The sequence below is a fragment of the Haematobia irritans genome, chromosome 5 (genome assembly GCF_050003625.1).
Source record: "Haematobia irritans isolate KBUSLIRL chromosome 5, ASM5000362v1, whole genome shotgun sequence".
Lineage (NCBI taxonomy): Eukaryota > Metazoa > Arthropoda > Insecta > Diptera > Muscidae > Haematobia > Haematobia irritans.
Window position 1 is genome coordinate 42,438,470 of NC_134401.1, and position 15,956 is coordinate 42,454,425.

Sequence of the window (15,956 nt, forward strand, 5' to 3'; positions counted from 1 at the left end):
TCCCATATATAGCTTTCGCCCGATTTACACTCATATGACCACAGAGGCCAATTTTTTGCTCCGATTTAGCTGAAATTTTGCACAGGGAGTAGAATTAGCATTGTAGCTATGCGTGCCAAATTTGGTTGAAATCGGTTCAGATATAGATATAGCTCCCATATATATGTTTTTCTGATTTCAACAAAAATGGTCAAAATACCAACATTTTCCTTGTAAAATCGCCACTACTTAGTCGAAAAGTTATAAAAATGACTCTAATTTTCCTAAACTTCTAATACATATATATCGAGCAATAAACCATAAATAAACTTTTTCGAAGTTTCCTTACAATTGCTTCAGATTTAAACGTTTCCCGTATTTATACCCTTCACCACTACTGTGGTACAGGGTATAATAAGTTTGTGCATTTGTATGTAACGCCAAGAAGGAAAAGTCTGAGACCCATCGTTTAGTATACCGATCGTCTTAGAATTAAATTCTGAGTCGATTTAGCGATGTCCGTCTGTCTGTCTGTCTGTCTGTCTGTCTGTCTGTCTGTCTGTCTGTCTGTCTGTCCGTCTGTCTGTCTGTCTGTTGATGTATTTTTGTGTGCAAAGTACAGCTCGCAGTTTTAGTCCGATTGTCCTAAAATTTGGTATAGGGTCCTGTTTCGACTCAAAGACGATCCCTATTGATTTTGGAAAAAATCGGTTCAGATTTAGATATAGCTGCCATATATATTTTTCACCGATCTGGTCATAATTGGCGTGTATATAAACCGATCTTCCTCAAATTCCGTACATCCGAATATTTTATGAGTCTCGAAAAACTTGCAAAATATCATCCAAATCGGTTCAGATTTAGATATAGCTCCCATATATAGCTTTCGCCCGATTTACACTCCTTTGTCCACAGAGGCCAATTTTTTGCTCCGATTTAGTTGAAATTTTGCACAGGGAGTAGAATTAGCATTATAGCTATGCGTGTCAAATTTGGTGGAAATCGGTTCAGATTTAGATATAGCTTCCATATATAGCTTTCGCCCGATTTACACTCATATGACCACAGAGGCCAATCTTTTACACCGATTTAATTGAAATTTTGCACAGGGAGTAGAATAAACATTGTAGCTATGCGTGCCAAATTTGGTTGAAATCGGTTCAGATTTAGATATAGCTCCCATATATAGCTTTCGCCCGATTTACACTCATATGACCACAGAGGCCAATTTTTTGCTCCGATTTAGCTGAAATTTTGCACAGGGAGTAGAATTAGCATTGTAGCTATGCGTGCCAAATTTGGTTGAAATCGGTTCAGATATAGATATAGCTCCCATATATATGTTTTTCTGATTTCAACAAAAATGGTCAAAATACCAACATTTTCCTTGTAAAATCGCCACTACTTAGTCGAAAAGTTATAAAAATGACTCTAATTTTCCTAAACTTCTAATACATATATATCGAGCAATAAACCATAAATAAACTTTTTCGAAGTTTCCTTACAATTGCTTCAGATTTAAACGTTTCCCGTATTTTTTTACTAACATTGTGTTCCACCCTAGTGCATTAGCCGACTTAAATTTTGAGTCTATAGATTTTGTAGAAGTCTATCAAATTCTTCCAGATCGAGTGATATTTAAATGTATGTATTTGGGACAAACCTTTATATATAGCCCCCAACACATTTGGCGGATGTGATATGGTATCGAAAATTTAGATCTAAAAAGTGGTGCAGGGTATAATATAGTCGGCCCCGCCCGACTTTAGACTTTCCTTACTGGTTTTTTACTAACATTGTGTTCCACCCTAGTGCATTAGCCGACTTAAATTTTGAGTCTATAGATTTTGTAGAAGTCTATCAAATTCTTCCAGATCGAGTGATATTTAAATGTATGTATTTGGGACAAACCTTTATATATAGCCCCCAACACATTTGGCGGATGTGATATGGTATCGAAAATTTAGATCTAAAAAGTGGTGCAGGGTATAATATAGTCGGCCCCGCCCGACTTTAGACTTTCCTTACTGGTTTTTAACTGAATTAGTCTTCCGAATTTGATTAAAAAGTTAATTGTATCAATTAATTTTTTAATTAAACATTTTAAAAATTTCAATCATTGACTTCATTAACTTAATGTTTCTATCACGATTAAAAAGTTAATTGTATCAATTAATTTATTAATTGAAAAAATTTTCAACTTCAATTAACTTTTTAATTGGAAATATTTTGGTGATATTTTTTTCTGTGTACAAACAGAATGACAAAGTTAATATACCCCCTTCCTATGGTGGAGGGTATAAAAATTTCTATAAGAAATATTTCGTGGAAAGTATTCTATAAAAAATTTTTTCCATAGAAAACATTTCAAAGAACACTTTTCAACAGAAAATGTTTCATAAAAGCAAATTTCTATAGTATATAGTTCAAAGAAAAATTTTCTATAGAAAAAAATTTCTATGGAATTATACTCGAACCTCACCAAAGTAAAACCAGTAAGGAAAGTCTAAAGTCGGGCGGGGCCGACTATATTATACCCTGCACCACTTTTTAGATCTAAATTTTCGATACCATATCACATCCGCCAAATGTGTTGGGGGCTATATATAAAGGTTTGTCCCAAATACATACATTTAAATATCACTCGATCTGGAAGAATTTGATAGACTTCTACAAAATCTATAGACTCAAAATTTAAGTCGGCTAATGCACTAGGGTGGAACACAATGTTAGTAAAAAACCAGTAAGGAAAGTCTAAAGTCGGGCGGGGCCGACTATATTATACCCTGCACCACTTTTTAGATCTAAATTTCCGATACCATATCACATCCGCCAAATGTGTTGGGGGCTATATATAAAGGTTTGTCCCAAATACATACATTTAAATATCACTCGATCTGGAAGAATTTGATAGACTTCTACAAAATCTATAGACTCAAAATTTAAGTCGGCTAATGCACTAGGGTGGAACACAATGTTAGTAAAAAAATACGGGAAACGTTTAAATCTGAAGCAATTGTAAGGAAACTTCGAAAAAGTTTATTTATGGTTTATTGCTCGATATATATGTATTAGAAGTTTAGGAAAATTAGAGTCATTTTTATAACTTTTCGACTAAGTAGTGGCGATTTTACAAGGAAAATGTTGGTATTTTGACCATTTTTGTTGAAATCAGAAAAACATATATATGGGAGCTATATCTATATCTGAACCGATTTCAACCAAATTTGGCACGCATAGCTACAATGCTAATTCTACTCCCTGTGCAAAATTTCAGCTAAATCGGAGCAAAAAATTGGCCTCTGTGGTCATATGAGTGTAAATCGGGCGAAAGCTATATATGGGAGCTATATCTAAATCTGAACCGATTTCAACCAAATTTGGCACGCATAGCTACAATGTTTATTCTACTCCCTGTGCAAAATTTCAATTAAATCGGTGTAAAAGATTGGCCTCTGTGGTCATATGAGTGTAAATCGGGCGAAAGCTATATATGGAAGCTATATCTAAATCTGAACCGATTTCCACCAAATTTGACACGCATAGCTATAATGCTAATTCTACTCCCTGTGCAAAATTTCAACTAAATCGGAGCAAAAAATTGGCCTCTGTGGACAAAGGAGTGTAAATCGGGCGAAAGCTATATATGGGAGCTATATCTAAATCTGAACCGATTTGGATGATATTTTGCAAGTTTTTCGAGACTCATAAAATATTCGGATGTACGGAATTTGAGGAAGATCGGTTTATATACACGCCAATTATGACCAGATCGGTGAAAAATATATATGGCAGCTATATCTAAATCTGAACCGATTTTTTCCAAAATCAATAGGGATCGTCTTTGAGTCGAAACAGGACCCTATACCAAATTTTAGGACAATCGGACTAAAACTGCGAGCTGTACTTTGCACACAAAAATACATCAACAGACAGACAGACAGACGGACAGACAGACAGACAGACAGACAGACAGACAGACAGACGGACATCGCTAAATCGACTCAGAATTTAATTCTAAGACGATCGGTATACTAAACGATGGGTCTCAGACTTTTCCTTCTTGGCGTTACATACAAATGCACAAACTTATTATACCCTGTACCACAGTAGTGGTGAAGGGTATAATTATTTCGAACAATTCGCTTTTCCTTTGCCAATGACAAATCATCGATAACAAATTTTCGATTTTTTGTATAACATTTTGTATAAAAAATAGTTTTTAGAATATTTTCTACATAAAATGTTTTATAAATAATTTTGTATATGAAAATTTCTATAAAAAATATTTAAGAGAAATTCCAAAGGTCAACTAACAAAACTAAACATAAAACACGGAAGGCACCCCGCAACCAACATGCAACTTTACAAAGGCATTAAACAGAAAATTTTCTATATAAAATAATTCCAGAAAATTTTCTAGAGCAACTATTTTAGAGAATATTAAAAGAAAAAAATATTTTAGAGGAAATTTTCTATAGAAAATATTTTGCAGAAAATTTTTTAGAAGAAATATTTTAGAGAATATTAAAAAAAAATATTTTAGAGAAAATTTTCTGTAGAAATTATTTTCAGAAAATTTTCTAAGCAAATATTTGAGAGAATGGAGAATTCGAGGATGATGATGAAGAATAAGTCATTACGAAAGGGTCGTCCATCCATCCATCTTGCAGTCTAATGGGCTTTTCTTAAATAAATTTAACAAATATACTTTTCTTTTGGTTAAGCTACTCTTGTAATTAAGTCACCGCATAGACTTAAGTTGAAATCAAAACAATAATAATGATTGAAGAAGAAATCAACAATATCAAACAAAAGAATATATTTTATGTATAGTAAATTCTCTCTTTAGAAAAATTTTATAAAATATTATCTAGAGAAAAATTTCTATCGGAAATACTACACACAAATTTTCTATAGAAAATATATCATAGAAAATATACAAAAAAATATTTCTGTAGAAAATATTTCATAAAAAATTTTCTGTAGAAAATATTTCGTAGAAAATTTGCTATAGAATATATTCCATGGAAAATATTCTATAGAATATATTCCAAGGAAAATATTCCATAGAAAGTATTTCATAGAAAATTTTCTACAGAAAATATTTCATAGAAAATTTACTGTAGAAAATATTTTAATGAATACTTCAATTTTAATGAAAATTTTATATTTTATATTTTAAATATTCCATAGAAGAGTTTCTATAGAAAATATTCAACTAAAAAGTTTCTGTAGAAAATATTTCATAGCAAATTTTACAATTTTCTATAGAAAATATTTCATAGAAAAATTTTTTTATAAAAATATTTAACACAAAAAGATTATATGAAATATTTCATAGAAAATATTTCACAGAAAAAAATTCTAAAGACAATATTCCTTAGATAAATTTCTATAGAAACTATTTAATGGGAAATTTTCTACAGAAAGAAATATCTATATAATTTCTATTTCTATAGAAAAATCTCTGAAGAAAAATATTTCATAGAAAATGTTCTATAGAAAATATTTCATAGAAACTATTCCATAGAAACTATTTCATAAAAATTTCTAAAGACAATATTCCTCAGTTAAGTTTCTAGAGAAAATATTTGATGGAAAATTTTCTACAAAAAAAAATGTCTATAGAATTTCTATTTCTATAGAAAAATGTCTGAAGAAAAATATTTCATAGAAAATTTTCTATAGAATATATTCCATGGAAAATATTCCATAGAAAATATTTCATAGAAAATTTTCTACAGAAAATATTTCATAGAAAATTTACTGTAGAAAATATTTCATAGAAAATGTTCTATAGAAAATATTTTATAGAAACTATTCCATAGAAAATATTTCATAAAAATTTCTAAAGACAATATTCCTTAGATAAGTTTCTAGAGAAAATATTTGATGGGAAATTTTCTACAGAAAAAATATCTATAGAATTTCTATTTCTATAGAAAAATGTATGAAGAAAAATATTTCATAGAACATTTTCTATAGAATATGTTCCATGGAAAATATTCCATAGAAAATATTTCATAGAAAATTTTCTACAGAAAATATTTCATAGAAAATTTTCTACAGAAAATATTTCATAGAAAATTTACTATAGAAAATATTTCAATGAATACTTCAATTTCAATGAAAATTTTATATTTTAAATATTCCATAGCAGAGTTTCTATAGAAAATATTCAACTAAAAAGTTTCTATAGAAAATATTTCATAGCAAATTTTACAATTTTCTATAGAAAATATTTCATAGAAAAAATTTTTTATAAAAATATTTAACAGAAAAAGATTATATAAAATATTCCATAGAAAATTTTGTATAGAAAATATTTCACAGAAAAAATTCTAAAAACAATATTCTTTAGATAAGTTTCTATAGAAAATATTTAATGGGAAATTTTCTACAGAATGAAATATCTATATAATTTCTACTTCTATAGAAAAATCCCTGAAGAAAAATATTTCATAGAAAATATTTTATAGAAACTATTCCATAGAAAATATTTCATAAAAATTTCTAAAGACAATATTCCTTAGATAAGTTTCTAGAGAAAATATTTGATGGGAAATTTTCTACAGAAAAAATATCTATAGAATTTCTATTTCTATAGAAAAATGTATGAAGAAAAATATTTCATAGAACATTTTCTATAGAATATGTTCCATGGAAAATATTCCATAGAAAATATTTCATAGAAAATTTTCTACAGAAAATATTTCATAGAAAATTTTCTACAGAAAATATTTCATAGAAAATGTACTGTAGAAAATATTTCAATGAATACTTCAATTTCAATGAAAATTTTATATTTTAAATATTCCATAGCAGAGTTTCTGTAGAAAATATTTCATAGCAAATTTTACAATTTTCTATAGAAAATATTTCATAGAAAAAATTTTTTATAAAAATATTTAACAGAAAAAGATTATATAAAATATTCCATAGAAAATTTTGTATAGAAAATATTTCACAGAAAAAATTCTAAAAACAATATTCTTTAGATAAGTTTCTATAGAAAATATTTAATGGGAAATTTTCTACAGAATGAAATATCTATATAATTTCTACTTCTATAGAAAAATCCCTGAAGAAAAATATTTCATAGAAAATGTTCTATAGAAAATATTTTATAGAAACTATTCCATAGAAAATATTTCATAATAATTTCTAAAGACAATATTCCTTAGATAAGTTTCTAGAGAAAATATTTGATGGGAAATTTTCTACAGAGAAAAATATCTATAGAATTTCTATTTCTATAGAAAAATGTATGAAAAAAAAATTTTCATAGGAAATTTTCTATAGAAAATATTTTCTATAGGAAATATTTCTTACAAAATTAATTTTATAAATTATTACATGGAAAATTTTTCTACAGGACATATTTTACAGAAATTTTTCTATAAAAAATATTTAATAGAATTTTTTCTGTAAAAAATATTGTATAGAAAGTTTTATATAAAAAATAATTCATAGAAAATTTCTACAAAAAAAAAGAAAAAACAATATTTCACAGAAAAGTTTTCTATAGTGCCATGGTAAAATGGTTGCCGTGCCCGCCTTGCATAAAACGGCCATGATTTCAAACCCAGTTTCGACCAAATGCAAAAAAGTTTTTCAGCGCTAGATTATCTGTTCTCAGTAATACCTATAACAATTATAAAAAATTAATTAATTCTTATTTATATGTATGGAAAAATTGTAGAATATTTTTTTATATTTTCATAGATTTTTTATTAAATGTTTGTAGAATGGTATCTGGCGTTTTCTTTTCAATAGTTTCATAGAAACTTTTTCTATATAAAATATTTTATAGAATTTTTTCTATAAAATATCTAAAGTATTTGTTACAGATAATATTTCATCTATGACATGATAAATTTTCTCTAAGAAATATTTTATGGAAATTCGCTTATGGATTTTTTTTATGAAATATGTAGAATATCTCTTATACAAAATATCTCATAGCAAAACTGGGTAATGCTACAGAAAATATTTCATAGAAATTATATATGTACAATGATTTGTCTGCTAAAATATCACTAGAGTAATTACGCTTACACTGAAAAAAACAGTGAACCCACCAGAAAGAAAACTTTCGGTTAATTTTAGAAAATTTTGAATATTTGTAGAAAATGTTAACTAAACAGTATTACAAACGCTGGCATCACGCCGATGTCATAAAAATAAGTATATATTTTTCGACAAATTCAAGAAAATTTATTAGACGTAACTAAGTTTTTTCACTTGTTAAAGAAAATTTTGTAGTTGGAAGGAGAAACTTGGAGTTCAAAATTGCAAGAATGTCTTTAGTGACATATGAAGTTCATGATGGACGCATTTTTGGTAAAATTTACAAATTTAAAGAAATTCTGAACTATTTTGTGGAAGACACGAATTTAGTTAATCTTTATGCTTCATTTGAGTATATTTTTTCTTCGGTTTTAGTTAATTTAACTAACGTACACAAAAAATTATTAGAGTAAAGGAAACTTTCTCCAAACATAATAATTCCATGAACTAAAATAAAGTTAAATTGGCTTTAGTGAAATAGAGAGTTCACTTTTTTTTGAGTGTAGTAAAAATCCATTGCTTTGGACATTATCTGTCCAGGGATCAGCATTTAAATCCAAAGTTTAGAAAAAAAAACAACTTTTAATGACACAACAGGTTGATGAAAAACTAAAGCTATTCCTGTTACCTAGACATTAAATAGTACTCTGGTGGCAATGACAACGAGATACGGATGGCCGGTTATATGGCCAAGAGTCGAGTAAAGCTACGAGTCCTTATTCCATCAGATGCCATGAATTTTTTAATTAAAATTTTAAAATGATTTTAACATATGAGTACTTACAAACTTTGGATTCAAATTGTACAGAGTTATTAGTGTAACGACCAACTTCTTTATGGTCACATAAAAGGGCCACAAATTGCTTCAATTAGGTGTGAAATAAAACTATTTAACAGAACATATATTTTCGGTAATAATAATTTTATATGAAATATTTTCTAAAAAAAGGAAATATTTCCTTCAGAAAACTTTTTGTGAAATTTTAATTATTATATATTTACTATAGTTAATTTGTAATATTTTTATACAAAATTTTCTATTAAATATTTTTTACATTTTCTACCAAAAATTATCTGTTCAATGTTTTTTAAGAAATATTTAAGAAATATTTTTTGTGAAATATTTTTTATAAACAATTTCCTAAAAAAATATTTTATATGAAATATTTTCTATAACAAATTAAAATTATCTAGAAAACAGTTTCTACGGAATAATTTATATGAAATAATTTTTAAAAAATATATTCTATGAATTATTTTCTAGAAAAAAAAAACTCTATGAAAATTTTCTAGGAAATATTTTCACAAAAAATTTATAAGAAATCTTATCTATAAATAATTTCCCAGGAAATGTTTGTTATAGAAAATTGTAATTATATGAATTTTCCCGGACACATTTTGTCTGGAAACAATTTATAAATGAAAATGTTCTACACACAAAAAAATTTCACGGACATTTTCGAATTAAAATTTAAATTTAGTTTTAAACCAGTAAGGAAAGTCTAAAGTCGGGCGGGGCCGACTATATTATACCCTGCACCACTTTTTAGATCTAAATTTTCGATACCATATCACATCCGCCAAATGTGTTGGGGGCTATATATAAAGGTTTGTCCCAAATACATACATTTAAATATCACTCGATCTGGAAGAATTTGATAGACTTCTACAAAATCTATAGACTCAAAATTTAAGTCGGCTAATGCACTAGGGTGGAACACAATGTTAGTAAAAAACCAGTAAGGAAAGTCTAAAGTCGGGCGGGGCCGACTATATTATACCCTGCACCACTTTTTAGATCTAAATTTTCGATACCATATCACATCCGCCAAATGTGTTGGGGGCTATATATAAAGGTTTGTCCCAAATACATACATTTAAATATCACTCGATCTGGAAGAATTTGATAGACTTCTACAAAATCTATAGACTCAAAATTTAAGTCGGCTAATGCACTAGGGTGGAACACAATGTTAGTAAAAAAATACGGGAAACGTTTAAATCTGAAGCAATTGTAAGGAAACTTCGAAAAAGTTTATTTATGGTTTATTGCTCGATATATATGTATTAGAAGTTTAGGAAAATTAGAGTCATTTTTATAACTTTTCGACTAAGTAGTGGCGATTTTACAAGGAAAATGTTGGTATTTTGACCATTTTTGTTGAAATCAGAAAAACATATATATGGGAGCTATATCTATATCTGAACCGATTTCAACCAAATTTGGCACGCATAGCTACAATGCTAATTCTACTCCCTGTGCAAAATTTCAGCTAAATCGGAGCAAAAAATTGGCCTCTGTGGTCATATGAGTGTAAATCGGGCGAAAGCTATATATGGGAGCTATATCTAAATCTGAACCGATTTCAACCAAATTTGGCACGCATAGCTACAATGTTTATTCTACTCCCTGTGCAAAATTTCAATTAAATCGGTGTAAAAGATTGGCCTCTGTGGTCATATGAGTGTAAATCGGGCGAAAGCTATATATGGAAGCTATATCTAAATCTGAACCGATTTCCACCAAATTTGACACGCATAGCTATAATGCTAATTCTACTCCCTGTGCAAAATTTCAACTAAATCGGAGCAAAAAATTGGCCTCTGTGGACAAAGGAGTGTAAATCGGGCGAAAGCTATATATGGGAGCTATATCTAAATCTGAACCGATTTGGATGATATTTTGCAAGTTTTTCGAGACTCATAAAATATTCGGATGTACGGAATTTGAGGAAGATCGGTTTATATACACGCCAATTATGACCAGATCGGTGAAAAATATATATGGCAGCTATATCTAAATCTGAACCGATTTTTTCCAAAATCAATAGGGATCGTCTTTGAGTCGAAACAGGACCCTATACCAAATTTTAGGACAATCGGACTAAAACTGCGAGCTGTACTTTGCACACAAAAATACATCAACAGACAGACAGACAGACGGACAGACAGACAGACAGACAGACAGACAGACAGACAGACAGACAGACAGACAGACGGACATCGCTAAATCGACTCAGAATTTAATTCTAAGACGATCGGTATACTAAACGATGGGTCTCAGACTTTTCCTTCTTGGCGTTACATACAAATGCACAAACTTATTATACCCTGTACCACAGTAGTGGTGAAGGGTATAAATACGGGAAACGTTTAAATCTGAAGCAATTGTAAGGAAACTTCGAAAAAGTTTATTTATGGTTTATTGCTCGATATATATGTATTAGAAGTTTAGGAAAATTAGAGTCATTTTTATAACTTTTCGACTAAGTAGTGGCGATTTTACAAGGAAAATGTTGGTATTTTGACCATTTTTGTTGAAATCAGAAAAACATATATATGGGAGCTATATCTATATCTGAACCGATTTCAACCAAATTTGGCACGCATAGCTACAATGCTAATTCTACTCCCTGTGCAAAATTTCAGCTAAATCGGAGCAAAAAATTGGCCTCTGTGGTCATATGAGTGTAAATCGGGCGAAAGCTATATATGGGAGCTATATCTAAATCTGAACCGATTTCAACCAAATTTGGCACGCATAGCTACAATGTTTATTCTACTCCCTGTGCAAAATTTCAATTAAATCGGTGTAAAAGATTGGCCTCTGTGGTCATATGAGTGTAAATCGGGCGAAAGCTATATATGGAAGCTATATCTAAATCTGAACCGATTTCCACCAAATTTGACACGCATAGCTATAATGCTAATTCTACTCCCTGTGCAAAATTTCAACTAAATCGGAGCAAAAAATTGGCCTCTGTGGACAAAGGAGTGTAAATCGGGCGAAAGCTATATATGGGAGCTATATCTAAATCTGAACCGATTTGGATGATATTTTGCAAGTTTTTCGAGACTCATAAAATATTCGGATGTACGGAATTTGAGGAAGATCGGTTTATATACACGCCAATTATGACCAGATCGGTGAAAAATATATATGGCAGCTATATCTAAATCTGAACCGATTTTTTCCAAAATCAATAGGGATCGTCTTTGAGTCGAAACAGGACCCTATACCAAATTTTAGGACAATCGGACTAAAACTGCGAGCTGTACTTTGCACACAAAAATACATCAACAGACAGACAGACAGACGGACAGACAGACAGACAGACAGACAGACAGACAGACAGACAGACAGACGGACATCGCTAAATCGACTCAGAATTTAATTCTAAGACGATCGGTATACTAAACGATGGGTCTCAGACTTTTCCTTCTTGGCGTTACATACAAATGCACAAACTTATTATACCCTGTACCACAGTAGTGGTGAAGGGTATAAATACGGGAAACGTTTAAATCTGAAGCAATTGTAAGGAAACTTCGAAAAAGTTTATTTATGGTTTATTGCTCGATATATATGTATTAGAAGTTTAGGAAAATTAGAGTCATTTTTATAACTTTTCGACTAAGTAGTGGCGATTTTACAAGGAAAATGTTGGTATTTTGACCATTTTTGTTGAAATCAGAAAAACATATATATGTGAGCTATATCTATATCTGAACCGATTTCAACCAAATTTGGCACGCATAGCTACAATGCTAATTCTACTCCCTGTGCAAAATTTCAGCTAAATCGGAGCAAAAAATTGGCCTCTGTGGTCATATGAGTGTAAATCGGGCGAAAGCTATATATGGGAGCTATATCTAAATCTGAACCGATTTCAACCAAATTTGGCACGCATAGCTACAATGTTTATTCTACTCCCTGTGCAAAATTTCAATTAAATCGGTGTAAAAGATTGGCCTCTGTGGTCATATGAGTGTAAATCGGGCGAAAGCTATATATGGAAGCTATATCTAAATCTGAACCGATTTCCACCAAATTTGACACGCATAGCTATAATGCTAATTCTACTCCCTGTGCAAAATTTCAACTAAATCGGAGCAAAAAATTGGCCTCTGTGGACAAAGGAGTGTAAATCGGGCGAAAGCTATATATGGGAGCTATATCTAAATCTGAACCGATTTGGATGATATTTTGCAAGTTTTTCGAGACTCATAAAATATTCGGATGTACGGAATTTGAGGAAGATCGGTTTATATACACGCCAATTATGACCAGATCGGTGAAAAATATATATGGCAGCTATATCTAAATCTGAACCGATTTTTTCCAAAATCAATAGGGATCGTCTTTGAGTCGAAACAGGACCCTATACCAAATTTTAGGACAATCGGACTAAAACTGCGAGCTGTACTTTGCACACAAAAATACATCAACAGACAGACAGACAGACGGACAGACAGACAGACAGACAGACAGACAGACAGACGGACATCGCTAAATCGACTCAGAATTTAATTCTAAGACGATCGGTATACTAAACGATGGGTCTCAGACTTTTCCTTCTTGGCGTTACATACAAATGCACAAACTTATTATACCCTGTACCACAGTAGTGGTGAAGGGTATAAATACGGGAAACGTTTAAATCTGAAGCAATTGTAAGGAAACTTCGAAAAAGTTTATTTATGGTTTATTGCTCGATATATATGTATTAGAAGTTTAGGAAAATTAGAGTCATTTTTATAACTTTTCGACTAAGTAGTGGCGATTTTACAAGGAAAATGTTGGTATTTTGACCATTTTTGTTGAAATCAGAAAAACATATATATGGGAGCTATATCTATATCTGAACCGATTTCAACCAAATTTGGCACGCATAGCTACAATGCTAATTCTACTCCCTGTGCAAAATTTCAGCTAAATCGGAGCAAAAAATTGGCCTCTGTGGTCATATGAGTGTAAATCGGGCGAAAGCTATATATGGGAGCTATATCTAAATCTGAACCGATTTCAACCAAATTTGGCACGCATAGCTACAATGTTTATTCTACTCCCTGTGCAAAATTTCAATTAAATCGGTGTAAAAGATTGGCCTCTGTGGTCATATGAGTGTAAATCGGGCGAAAGCTATATATGGAAGCTATATCTAAATCTGAACCGATTTCCACCAAATTTGACACGCATAGCTATAATGCTAATTCTACTCCCTGTGCAAAATTTCAACTAAATCGGAGCAAAAAATTGGCCTCTGTGGACAAAGGAGTGTAAATCGGGCGAAAGCTATATATGGGAGCTATATCTAAATCTGAACCGATTTGGATGATATTTTGCAAGTTTTTCTAGACTCATAAAATATTCGGATGTACGGAATTTGAGGAAGATCGGTTTATATACACGCCAATTATGACCAGATCGGTGAAAAATATATATGGCAGCTATATCTAAATCTGAACCGATTTTTTCCAAAATCAATAGGGATCGTCTTTGAGTCGAAACGGGACCCTATACCAAATTTTAGGACAATCGGACTAAAACTGCGAGCTGTACTTTGCACACAAAAATACATCAACAGACAGACAGACAGACGGACAGACAGACAGACAGACAGACAGACAGACAGACAGACAGACAGACAGACAGACGGACATCGCTAAATCGACTCAGAATTTAATTCTAAGACGATCGGTATACTAAACGATGGGTCTCAGACTTTTCCTTCTTGGCGTTACATACAAATGCACAAACTTATTATACCCTGTACCACAGTAGTGGTGAAGGGTATAAATACGGGAAACGTTTAAATCTGAAGCAATTGTAAGGAAACTTCGAAAAAGTTTATTTATGGTTTATTGCTCGATATATATGTATTAGAAGTTTAGGAAAATTAGAGTCATTTTTATAACTTTTCGACTAAGTAGTGGCGATTTTACAAGGAAAATTTTGGTATTTTGACCATTTTTGTTGAAATCAGAAAAACATATATATGGGAGCTATATCTATATCTGAACCGATTTCAACCAAATTTGGCACGCATAGCTACAATGCTAATTCTACTCCCTGTGCAAAATTTCAGCTAAATCGGAGCAAAAAATTGGCCTCTGTGGTCATATGAGTGTAAATCGGGCGAAAGCTATATATGGGAGCTATATCTAAATCTGAACCGATTTCAACCAAATTTGGCACGCATAGCTACAATGTTTATTCTACTCCCTGTGCAAAATTTCAATTAAATCGGTGTAAAAGATTGGCCTCTGTGGTCATATGAGTGTAAATCGGGCGAAAGCTATATATGGAAGCTATATCTAAATCTGAACCGATTTCCACCAAATTTGACACGCATAGCTATAATGCTAATTCTACTCCCTGTGCAAAATTTCAACTAAATCGGAGCAAAAAATTGGCCTCTGTGGACAAAGGAGTGTAAATCGGGCGAAAGCTATATATGGGAGCTATATCTAAATCTGAACCGATTTGGATGATATTTTGCAAGTTTTTCGAGACTCATAAAATATTCGGATGTACGGAATTTGAGGAAGATCGGTTTATATACACGCCAATTATGACCAGATCGGTGAAAAATATATATGGCAGCTATATCTAAATCTGAACCGATTTTTTCCAAAATCAATAGGGATCGTCTTTGAGTCGAAACAGGACCCTATACCAAATTTTAGGACAATCGGACTAAAACTGCGAGCTGTACTTTGCACACAAAAATACATCAACAGACAGACAGACGGACAGACAGACAGACAGACAGACAGACAGACAGACAGACAGACAGACAGACAGACAGACAGACAGACAGACAGACAGACAGACAGACAGACGGACATCGCTAAATCGACTCAGAATTTAATTCTAAGACGATCGGTATACTAAACGATGGGTCTCAGACTTTTCCTTCTTGGCGTTACATACAAATGCACAAACTTATTATACCCTGTACCACAGTAGTGGTGAAGGGTATAAATACGGGAAACGTTTAAATCTGAAGCAATTGTAAGGAAACTTCGAAAAAGTTTATTTATGGTTTATTGCTCGATATATATGTATTAGAAGTTTAGGAAAATTAGAGTCATTTTTATAACTTTTCGACTAAGTAGTG